We start from the raw sequence: 12,802 nt of genomic DNA on the forward strand, positions 1-12,802 counted from the left end.
TGTATTCAGTTTACTTCCAAATAGGACCCCATGGGTCATTTATTTGTGCAGGTCAGAGTGTTCATGAGTGTATTTGAATTGTAAAAATGGCATACAGGAAGGTGTCAGTCTAATTGTAAAAAGAACATGATCATTTTCTGACCCCAACCAAGTAGTTTTCTTTTCTAACACTAACCAAATTATTTCATTGCCTAAACACAAGCAGGATGTGACAAACGTATTTCAATTGACTGTAACATAGGAGTGAAAAATACAGGTGCCATATGGTGGTCTTGAATTACTGAAATCACTGCATGTAAACCCGTGATTCATCACTGCCACACCAGGAAAAACATTTTGATTGGACTGTCTTCTTCTTTCTTTCCTTGTTTGTATTTATTAGCAGCCTCTGCTTTTAAAACACAAGGCAATGCCAAAGCATATATCAACACAAGTCACAGCTTATGGTTCTTTGAAAGGTTTTTCTCTGTGGACAACACACCATTGTAAAGAATGATGAGGGACCTTTGGACTTTAGATCTCCCTTCTTCATCTGTGTAAGATGTGCTTTTATAAAATAAAGTCTTATGAAAGAAGTATAGTATAGTGCTGTACTTTACCTCCTGTACTTTACCTCCTACTGCAAACGTGCAGTGACGTCTCTTCATTTAGGAGGATCCGTTTGTAAGAAGTGATGTGGTGTCATCTCAGCGTTGTTGCCAAGAACCTGCAAGAAAAGGTCCAGATTGAAATTCATCAGCCTCTTACAGAGAAGATGTGCATAATGTACAATAAATCAAGATAAAATCAAATTTATTTATCAAGCTTACTTAAAATAACCACAGTTGACCAACGTGCTGTTCAGAACATAACAGAAACAGCAATGGGAAACTAAAACATATCATATGAAGAGTATGTTACAGCAAAAAAGAAAATACTGAGTAAAACCTAGAAAAATGACGACCTTAAAAAGAAATTAGAAGTTAGGCAATAAAAATACTGAGCGTGTTAAATGGAGTTAAAGGCCAAGGAGAACAAATATGTCTTCAGCTGTGTTTTAAAACTGTCAGCACAGAGGGCACATTTCATTTGAAAAGGAAGGCTTTTCCACAGCTTTGGAGCTGCCACTACGAAGGCACAATCTCCCTTATTATCTAACCTCGACGAAGGAAACCGAATCCAAGAGGAAATCAGAAATATATTCAGGTACGAACCAATGTAAAGCCTTACCAACATTAGAATTTTTAAATCAATTCTACATCTAATTGAGAGGCAGTGGAAAGATACCAGAACAGGGGTGATATAGTCATTTTCTGGTAACAGTTAGGAGTCCAGCAGCTGAATTCTGAACCAGCTGCACATGGGCAAAAAGAGACTCACTGATGGCCCAAGAACACACAGTTACAACAGTCCAGTCTACAGTTGACTGTAGAAAGACTGTAGTCTTCATGTCATTACCGGATAGGATTGATTTCAGTTGAGCCATGTTCCTCAGTTGAAAGGAACAACTTTTCATGATGAATCTATCTGTCTGTCTTAGATCAGAATCAGACATGACTATCGAATTCCTGGCCGAGGCTGATCATCGAGTGACAGTGGGTCAGACTTGCAGTCGAAGATGGTTTGACCAATTAACAATGAGATCAAATATAAAAATTGTGCTGTAGCAAAAAAATTCTGCCACTTCAAATGAATTTTTTTGGTTTATTTGTGTTGGTTGAAAAGTTTATTTCAAATGCTTGCTCTTGTCTGATTTATTCCCTGCAATTCTCTGTATTTTCTTTATTTATATAATTGCATAAAGTAACTGCAAAATATCGACATTTAGATAGACTTCAATACACTTTTTAAAGAAATAGACATTTGTTGCAACTACATAAGCCAGCGCACTAATAATGCATGTTTTATTCACACAGTTTCACACGTTCAGTTGTTAATGCTCCTCTAGTGAGAAATCCAAACTCCTTTATTCAGTATGCTCTTTCACACTCTTTGGTTCCAGCCCACACTTTCACCTGCAGAGAAAACAAGGCAAAAAAACAAGCTACTCCACAAAAGTGCTGTAAATCCACTGAGTGAGACCTTTAAGTTTGTCGAGTGCTCACATCAGTCGCCAAATGAATAAAAAAGGGTCTGAAAAGTGTTGAAGATTTCATGTGGATTTTTGAGAGCATTTCGTTCCCTCTCAAACTCTGATTTTTATCCTTCAGACAGATCTTGATGCCCCGTAAGAGCCGAAAGCGGCATTGTTCAAAGGACCTGCTTGGTTGAAGTAAAAAGATAGACTAATACAGATGTAGAAATACTGTATGAGAATCAGATCAGAGAGCATGAAATATTCATGAGGGGGAGTGGATTCTGTGGTTTGCCTTTTTATTTGAAAAGCTCTCAACATGATCTCAATTGGGAATTTAGAAGCAGATGATTTGGCAAAAATAGAAATGCTATTTTATGCTGTGAGAGAACACAACACCTTTATGGATTTTTGATAAAAAAAATAAAAAATAGGATCAGCTGTTCAGTGAAGCTGACAGTGTGAATGGGATGTGATTTAACACATCACAATAAGTAAAAACAAGCAAAGCATAAAATGGAATAAAAAAACGACTAAGCTGTACCTAAACATTACATTTTCCTTTATAAATCAGAGCTAATAATGTTGCCCAGGATTTTAAATAACCCTCTTAAGGGCTGATAAATGTCAAAACCATTTTAATTCATTATTAAAATGACAATCTACAAGAGTGACCTTCCCATGCACTACAACATTAAAAGAAAACCACAGACAACCAGAAATACATGTGCAGGCAGCAAATGTACTATACATTTGTCAAGCAGTGTCTCTGACTGTATGCTAAAAGCAGGTGAGGATATACATAATTCAAGACACACAGTGGAAAACAGATGTTGGTATACTGTGAGGCTGGGAGACCAACAATTCTCTTAGCATGTCCCATGCACGTGTAGTGTGTAAACTCATGCAAGCAGAAAAAGCAGTATGCAGATGAAGTATCTAGACCTCAGCACAAATGGAATAATTTCCAGAAAGAGCTGACCACACTCACATGAACTGCCTGGCCACCCACACAGCATACGTAACTGTCTGTGTGAGTGGGTGCTTGGTCTGTGTTTGACCTTAAAATCTTTCTTTTTACCGCTGTAGGGAACAGTCCTCTCAACATTGACCTTCTGTTGGTGGCCGTATGACCAGAGCAGTGTGTATGTGTGTGGCAAGTGGGCAGGAACATTTAGTTGGGATTATGTTGAAAAAATGAGCAGCCCTTATTCCTTTAACCCTTGTGGATTATTCTGCATGACTGTTTATAGGATTTCTTTAAAGCTTTCTGACTGTTACCATTTCAGATTCCAATGGTGTTTGGCAGCCAGATCAGTACTGGGCTTTATGTGAGGATCCAGATCTCATACTTACTTAAGTTTGCATCATTTATGGGGGCTCTCTTAACAGGAGTTTAAGTGATACAAATCATGTATTTTGGTTTAACAGCAAGGTGGGTAGTGTAAGAGAATCAAACAAGATTTTAAGAACTAATTGAAAGTCATGTGTGGAATCATGGTAGGATTTTCTCCAGATGGGTCAAAATTGATTGAGAAAGTGCCAATACACTATATCTAGTGAAAATAAACGCAAGCAAAGTGGAATCTTGGCCTGTAGTCCTTTGTTGCTTCTTATCCAGCCGCTACAGAATAAAGGCAATGAGTGCCATTAAGAAAAAAGAAAGAATTCTATTTGTTATGATTAAATCTTGATATAATCATGTGTATTATCAAAACGCCATTGATATTTCCAAAATCAATGTAACACGCTCACGTTTTGCATGGCATGAAACTTTAACATGTTCCAAAATGCTAATAATGAGGTGGAGAGTAATGTTACACAGCAGACTTTCACACCAGAGAAACAGCTCTAACTCAATGTTTTCCAAGACTTTTGACTTTCTAACAGTATTATACTTTATGTGCATAACTCATGCACTTTTCGTCAAAAATTCTCAATAAACAACTTATGAATCACCAACCACTGCTTACAATATGCATTGATGTTTTTTCTTCAGTCTAGGTCATGATTCTTGCTAATTAACCTTATTACACTTTGAACTATCCCATGGGACCTCTGAGTCATCTATGAGCCAGAGCCAGCCTGCTAATAACCCTCAGCTCAAGAGAGAAATCCCAGGGAGGTCCGACCCATTTGCAAGCAACATAATCAGTTAAACGCTGACATTTGAGAGGGATGGGTAGACTCCCTGAAGGCTTCGTAAGTGAAAATCTGACACACCAGAATTTACTTGTACTTAAGCCAAAAATATCAGATCATACCATAGAGACAAGAAAACAACACAAAACAGAGGTTTTGAATGTGATTACGTGTTTCGCTTTCTGTATGCAAATCATGCCTCCTCTTGTCTAAATTCCTACAGGAAAAGTTTTGTCAGAACCCCATTTGCTTAATTCTTTATGTGCCATTTACTTTGTACTTTAGTTTATGAATAATTAGAGGGGAGAGGCGAGAATTGACTTTCTAAATGCAAATCAACTCGGGCTGTGAGGGGATTGTGCTGAGCTACTCAAATGAGAAAAGAGGAACAAAGAGCAAAATAAAGCAAAGGAGTTTCCCATTTTGTTAATTGTGTTGGTTCTGGCTGTTGGCCTTTAGAAAAGTCAGTGAACTTGATTAAATTACTACTCAAGCTCGGAGGAGGAAGCTGAAAGAAATGCCCTGAAAAACTGAATCTAGTATACATCCACTTCCTTATCTAATGAGAATAGGAGTCACGAGGATGCTCAAAGCTCCTCAAGAATCCTCAAAATCTCTTTGTTACTGCTACAATAGCTGGATTTAGTACGAGTATAGCTAATCGTTTGGCAGATAGCAAAACTTCAACACTGCTATGGTTACATCTACTGTTCTGCACATGAGATACAAAACAGCAGCTCAAGGCAAACCAATGCAGTCGAGGCTTAGGGGAAAGACATTGGCAATACTTGAAGCCATGCCAGCTGCTTTTCCTATATAGTGCCCTTCTCAGGGCCCTTCAGAGTAACGGCATTCTTTTTCCAGGTCAGCTCGCTTGTTTGTTTGTCACAGCTGAGTCTCTCTGACTACTATCGGTACAGCACATATAGGATAATTAAAGATGATTCCCGGGTGGAGAGAGTCAGGCCGGAGAAGCTGGCATGGAAGGGTAAGTGGTCATGACATTCTTTCCCCTCCCCCTAACAAATGTTCCTCAGCCCTGAAGCGTTGAGGTTATGAAGGCAAGAGGCAAGGAAGAGGCAGATGCGTACTAAGTACTATGGCACACGAAATTCATAAGACTGGGCAACGAGAGGAGAGGTAGAGTGGAAATGCAAGTTTGTGCTGTGTTGCTTTAGCGTAGCAGAGAAGAAAAATTTATCAGATAACTAGAAGCCAACACGACATGAAGCTAACATGGAAATGCCTTAAAGAGCAATACCACTGGTTTCCACTTGGCAATCACCACCTGCTTTCATGGGGAACTAAATCAAACCATTTTTTACACAAGTCATCATGGCATTATAGGCAAAATACACTTCTTCTCATAAATGAGCTGGTGGCCATTCTAAAAATAATTCCATAATCAAGTAAATATTAGGACTTAAAGAAATATATTTTTGTTTGGTCAGGTTTCAAGGATCATTCGCTCCATCCTTTCGTCACACAGTCACTTCCAATCCATAAAGACCATAATGTCAATGACTTAAACAACACATCCTCTTTGACAACTTATTAAATGCCAAGACTTGGTCAAAGCACTTTGCACTGGTTTGTACCCCTTTACCGACCAAGCTTTAATATGGAACGAGTTGGAAGTCAGAGCAGGTTGGCCATATATCAAACGACTCTCATTTGGACAAGATTTTGTGGACGGATTTTGAAAATTGGGGACTGTACTCGACCTAATCTGAACCAAGCCAAAAGGTTACTTTGATTCTCTACACCACTTTAAGTGGAGTTTTTGTGCCCTGTGAAAACTGGGATAGGCTCCAGTCTCTCATGACCCAATAAGATGGTAGAAATAATCAACATATTAGGAATTATAGGCCTACTGAACGGTTCTTCGTCTTATGTATTTTTTGGGTGTGATTGCATGAATCAAATAAATGCAGCTCAAATTTACAGATATGGTTGGTTAGTGTCAATAAAGTAAATCTGATAACGAATTAACCATAAAATATCTTTATTTTATGCCTTACAATTTCAGCCATGGACATATCTTATTAACACTAAAATTGAATCTAATCTGGTAATAATAGTAATAATAGTATTCATCTTGGGTTTGTTTTCCATTGAGATTGGCAATGTCTTTTGTAATTATTTCACCCTTTCAGTGACCAAAGTTACAAAGATGACATCCAGTGGTAATATACAGCATTGTACATTCAGGACACCCTTCTGTTAAAAGAAAAAAAAAGAAAATCTGACTCGTCGCACACTATGAAGAAATAGGTCACCCATATGCTGTGATCAGTTAAAGGCAACATAGTGAGTCAAATATCATCAAATGTGACTCATTTGTCCTGTGATATGATAATACACTTACAGAGATCGGTCCCTGAAGACGCTGTAACTTCTACGCTTTGCATCATCCCCCAGCTATCATAGCTTTTCCCGCCAGCTGATTCCTTTGAGTTACATAACAAGATCCCGATTGGGAAAGGAAGCGGGAAGATGTTGTTGATCATGGTCCATCTGCCTTTAAGAACATATTATATAAAACATATTTTCTGCCAACAGTTCTTCTGAAAAATGCTTCACAAAATATTTGCTGTCCACCTTGACCTTCTATGTTGTTGAAACAAGGAGCCCTCAAGTAACAATGCTGTGATGGTAATTCCTCAGTTAGCCAGGAAATGTCTATTCAAATATTAAAACAAATAATAAATAAAGGGAAAAAAGACAACTGCTTCAGATGATTCAATGAGACCTTGAACTTTACTGTATGTCCATATGACAATGAAACATATTTTTCTTAAAATAATAATAAAACAGAGGAAACATATTTCCTGCCCACTAATATTTTTTATATTAACACTTATCAACTCTACAAAAAAGTAGAAATCAATAGACCGTTTTTAGAGTGTCACATTAAGAACTAATAAATGACCACTATGATGTATAGTAACGAGCCATTTAACATGTATATTTCTAATACCCACCAGTAACTATTCTTAACTGTCAATGGCTTAAAGCCATTGTGTTGGTTAAAAAAATCTCCCAAGTTAGCTCAGCAGTTTTTTCTGCCCCTGCTTTTAAACCCTAAATGTCCTTGTGAACCAATTTGAATATATGTGTGGTAACTGGGGATGTCAGCAATCCAACTATCCATTATATTTCATTGTGCCAGTAAGTATAACTTGAAATGAGTATGACATTCAGTAAGATGCTGTTGTAAATCCACTTTAAATTTACAGCTATTCTTTACAGTGTATATTTACACATTTTTAGAACTAAAATATATAGTATCTGGTTGACACCTGACACGTTCATGTTCTCTTTTGGCTATATTTACATTTATCTCTGATACTAAATGTTGCTCTCATGCTGAGAAGTGTGGTGATATGTGAACAACTGACTGTTGTCCCAACAGACAGTTTCATTGGCAGATAAAATGAGGCATAATGTGATGTAGTAACGGTGACCTGTAAGATTCATGTCAACTGCTTCCAAATGCCAGTAATGAACTAACCCCCATCCCCCACACCCCTTCATTTTCTGCTGTACAGATGGGCTATATGGGTCAACATATGTGTCAGTGATTTCCATTCTGGTAAAGAGCTGACCTCCTGCTTGTGGATATTCAGCAGAGGAGAAAGCTGTTGATATGAACTTAAAAGCATCCTTGACCTGTTTGGTTCACTTTCAAACTGTATACAGTACACACCGGGGATGTGGATGTCAAAACTGACATAAACTTCTCACAGTATCTCACTTTGGAGCATATTGAGCTCATCAATTATCCTCTTTGATGTACTTTGGAGGTCCTAAACTAACCCAAGCAGTCTGAAAGTAGGTTATCATCTCAAGGCAGAAAGGTAGCCTTTTTCTACAATTGCCTTGTTGTCTCTGAAACGTGGTAAAGCTTTTTTTTTGTTTTTGTGAGTTTGGCCATTGTTCACTCACAAAAGTGGGTGGACAAGGTTGCTAAATCTGAAATATATTAAGATGGGTTTTCTGTCAATGTAAGTCAAACTAGTGTGCAGGCTAAGATCTTCAGGGTGGACCCCTCTGCGCTGAAGGCTCAGAAGTGAAGATGATTAGGCCTTTTCACTCAAGGCTCTTCAGCTCAGCCTGCTTTGTTAACCATAAATGTCACTTCAGTCACTTTAATAACAAGATATTTTAGTTTTGACACACAGCAGTGCAGACTTGTGATTGAAGCATAGTAACAAACATAAAACAAATTCTTGGAGTTCATACTTCCTCTGAATAGATTTTGAAAAGAATCTGGTTAAATTTTAGGGAAACAAATTGATATGTTGCAAAAACAGTATAACTAATTACTTGAAATTAAGTAGAGCATAAAACCAAAAAACAGGTAAATGTGCTTGACAATACCTCTTCCCAATCCACTATAATTCTGAGAAAATTATCTGTCTTTGAAAGCAAGGAATAAACGAGCAAAAGTTTGAGCATTGTGTTTATACAGTGACATGAAACAGCAGAGGCGCAACCAATTGATTATTCGGCTTAGAATTTATTTGTTTTAACCTCAATTGTAGATGTAGTTTAATCCCTGGTCACATTTGCCCTATACTGCCTCTACTGGTCACCTCCATATTGCATCTTGCATAGCATTAATTTAGCACCCTCTACTCTTTGTATCAGGACAGCAGTATGTAGATGTAGACATTCACACAGCACTTGTTTCAGTTTAACATTATCACTATAATTTGAAATGTGCCTTTACTGTACATACTTCCGCACCATTCCATCAAGGCTGCATATCACAGCTGTTACAGCTTTAATATAAAGTAGGCACATTCCACTCTCACGTCTATGTTGAAGTAATGAAAATTCACAAAAGGTTCTTTCATAATTTGTTCCACTAAAGCAAAGAGAGGATGAAACCATGAAAAAGTACAGAGCTTGTTGAGTTCAGAGTGTTGTAACACTAACAAAAACAAAACAGGTTTGAAATATCTTTGAATTTCCCATTGTAGTTAAATCAAACATTGAGTCCACAAACTGTACCATGTACAGACGGCACCTTCTTTTGAAAAAAATCCAAGACAGCAGAAGCACATGGCTTAGGCCTTCTCCTTGGTGTCTTGCAGATAATCCTACCTCTTCCATGGCGAACTAGCACAAATCAAGATTATCTCCTTATGTTTCCACAGGAAAGAGGAGGAGAAGATACAAACATAAAAATCAGCCACACATCCTCTGTAATCTCTCTAAAGCATGAAATAGTCGTCACTCATGAGTATGGTGCATTTAGTATTCAGTATAATCAGTTTTCTTTCCAGCACTGAAGCAGACGATGATTAGGTATGTCTACCCTCATCAGCAGGACTTGTGCTCCTTTGTGGAGCTTGATTTAGCTGCTGATCATGAAGGCTCTTAGACCAGCTTAGGTCATAAAAAAAACCAAAAAAAAGTTTTTGCACTTTTAACAGCGAGAGCCAATCTGCTGTCCTTATGCAGAGTAAAGGCATATGATGTAATCTCTCAAATTTAGCCATATGGTTTCAACTCCAGCTCAAGCTACACATTTGGGCTAACTTTACAATGACCAAGTTATTCAGGTCTGGAGGATGGAGATGGCCCTCTGTTATGCATGTTAAGTTTGTTTTATGTCATTACCCTAGTTTGTGTGAATAAATCTGATTACTAACCACTGGCTGATATTCAGCAATAGATTCTCTTTTCATTTGAGACATTAAAAAGAGGGCAGGATGGGCCACAGAGTGAAGACAAATGTTTTGAGGTTTTGACAGTTTTGAGTTTTAAATGTTTTGGAACTTGGACTTTGGGTCATCCCTTCACACCATCTCTGCTGGGGCTACCAAAATAATCCAAATGCTCAACACAGTATAAATAACTCAGTTGAGTGTGATAGTCTGAGACACCTGTCAATCAAGCAGGCATGTCCACACATCTCTTCTCAACCATTACCATTTTATTGTGTATCTGTGACATCCAGGTCACAAAAGTGACTTCGACTGTCTAAAAAAACTCATCTGTTGATATTCTATCTTCATACTTTTAGACGTAGATGTTGCAATTCTTGTAACTATGGCTACAAGTTTGAGGGTGGCTATGAAAACACTCCTCCAAAAATGGTCTCAGCACAAACATGGAGAGAATTGGTTTTGTAGTAATTCGAAATAAAAGTTTATAATATGTACACCTGCTTCCATATCAAAACTATTTCAATTAGGTTCACTTGCCCTCTTGTGGAACCATTTGCTGTGGCAATTTTGGTTTAGACATAGCTTGGACTATGATCAAGTAAATCAAAACCCAGGAAACTTCTCATTAGCTGCAGCTATAGTTTGCATTCATGCTAAATTAGCAAAACTCAACTGCAACACAGTGGCATAGATATCCTGCAGCAACCTAGCTTTTAGTAAATGTTAATAGCGTAGACCTGTTGTTGGGGTGGGCACAGCATAAACTGCTGAGTTTTTTTCTTTAAATTGGATATTTTGGTAAACCTGCACAAAAAAAAAATCACTGGTATGCACGTCACCTTCTCTTAGACCAGGACACCCTGGTTGCCTTAGTTAATTATCATCAACTGCTTTTCATTTAGGCGCCCACATTTGCAGATTTGAGCATATAAACTACACAACTGTAACATGCATCCTACATGTAGCTTATAACTTGTCATATCACATGTTTCCTACATGATGTTTTACAGAAAATATACTGAGATACCGCTAATACCGGTATTTACATATAAGCGTCAGCATCTTACCTAATGTCCAATATGCACAAGTCCTTTGGTTAGGGTTAGGAAAAGGGGAAAGAGGTAAGTTCACTTGGTGTGACTCATAATGGGTAATGGCATAACTCGACTGGATTTTCAACTTGCTTCACTGACATCCCTTCAACTCTGGTATGATGTGTTCCAACTCCCAGAAATAAGATTCAAGGTAAACGGAATGCAGGAAGAGTTCACTGACAATCTGGTCTCGGGCAGTTCAATGATTCTCAGGGGGCCTCTACATCAGCTGTGACTAATCTTCACACATAAACATTGTAAATGTTTGACGGCTGTTGAACAGTTACAGAAAATTGGATAAGAGAGGGAAGAAATAGGAGGAGAAATAAATGGTCTGTGTGATTTGGGCCTTATATGTGATCCTATTACAAATAGTAAGTGCTTATTTCAGTCACCGTTGTGACTGGCCTCTTGCTTTTTGAGTCTGTAAAAGTTTGCAACAGCATACTTGTGACTTACATATGTTCTGGCGTACCCATTCAACACAGAAGAATAATCCAAGTCTTGTTGGTCTGAAACCCATCCAAGTGTTTTTGTGATCATTTCATAACCTGCCCTCATTTAGAATGTGTGCAGGATGATAGTAAGTACAAAAACACTAGCTTAGCTTACAAGAAGCCACAAATCAAGACCAGAGAAAAGCGTTGGTTTCAGTTGTTAATCCAGTAAAATTCAAAATTACTTTTACAGAAGTCTCTCATCCATTTAAAGCAAGAAAGATCAAAACCATCTGGACTTTCAGTAAAAACGTTGATCACATGGAGTTTACATTCTGATTCCAAGCACTTTTTTAGGTTCTGTTTTAAAAACAAGCAATGAGTAAATCAAAATGTTTGCTCTTCTTTGGGAATCCAGTTTCAGCCCAAAAGTGCTCAAAGAGAATTCGTGGAGGTTCAGTTTCAAAACATCTGCTGCTCTGTGCTGCTGTTCCCTTGGGTGACATCCACTAAAAGTTAAAAGCAGCCCAAAGATGGGAAAAAATGGAAACCTCTATTTGAATTGAGGTAATGTGCATCAGCGATTTGTAGGCAAGAGACAAAATATGCAGTGTGATGTCTTCTGTAATCAGCACGTAGTTGCAAGGTCAAAGTATTTCATTTATTCAATTAAAATGAATGACTTTCATTATCTTTGTTTGAACTAATTTGACTGTCAACTTTTGGAAATTGGTTGCACACCCCTGAAAGAGATCTATAAATATTTTCCAGGCCAAATGTGAATTGTTATTTATCATTTTCATTGCAATAAGGTGTAATAGGTAAACTAAAATTCGGGATAGAATTTCCTGTCTGTTCATCCATCTGCTATGAATCAAACAGAGGGGCCAAAAAGCTCAATGTTCCACCTAATGGAAGCATGACTTTCCCAACCGCTGGACAAAGCATTTGGAGCGCCAGTTTCCTCAGCCCGCTTCACGCTTGCCTGAGCCTGAACACATGACAAGTAAAACCCGAAGGCACGGGTTGGTAGTGATGGGGGGAGGCAAAGCTGAACAGGAGGAGGAGGGGAGATGCAGGAAAAGATCCAAAGTGTTTTGATTTGCGTATACGCTGCGTCTGTGGATGCATGAATCTGCTTCCTCTCTTTCTCACATTTCTTTTCCAACTCACTGTCTCCCGTTCCCTCTCACTTTCTTTGCCTCTCCAGCTCTTTCTCCAAGGTTACCATTGTTTCCTCAGAGTGGAATCACTGCCTGCTTCTCCTCTTTTCTGTCCGAGGACCATGTGAGGCTCTTGAATGTAAGTGCCTCCTTTGTTGCTTAATTCACTTTCACTGGGACTAGTCCTTTTGAGGCAGTAGGTTTTGGGTCTTTTTTTTGTTATCTTCGTAGC

The 12,802-nt window shown here is 38.2% G+C and overlaps 1 protein-coding gene and 1 long non-coding RNA gene across 2 annotated transcripts in view; both read left to right on the forward strand.

The window, feature by feature from the left end:
- LOC140272883 (uncharacterized) overlaps positions 1 to 12,802 on the forward strand; it is an 858,120-nt gene that overhangs the window by 379,042 nt on the left and 466,276 nt on the right. The gene's annotated exons all lie outside the window — the stretch shown is intronic.
- LOC140272010 (E3 ubiquitin-protein ligase Midline-1-like) overlaps positions 12,536 to 12,802 on the forward strand; it is a 54,089-nt gene continuing 53,822 nt past the window's right edge. The window contains exon 1 of the mRNA XM_072367430.1: positions 12,536 to 12,709. The gene's annotated coding sequence lies outside the window, so the exon portion shown is untranslated. The remainder of the gene's footprint in view (positions 12,710 to 12,802) is intronic.

The sequence above is a fragment of the Leuresthes tenuis genome, unplaced genomic scaffold (genome assembly GCF_036924035.1).
Source record: "Leuresthes tenuis unplaced genomic scaffold, fLeuTen1.0.hap1 SCAF_1, whole genome shotgun sequence".
In the NCBI taxonomy this organism is placed as follows: Eukaryota; Metazoa; Chordata; class Actinopteri; order Atheriniformes; family Atherinopsidae; genus Leuresthes; species Leuresthes tenuis.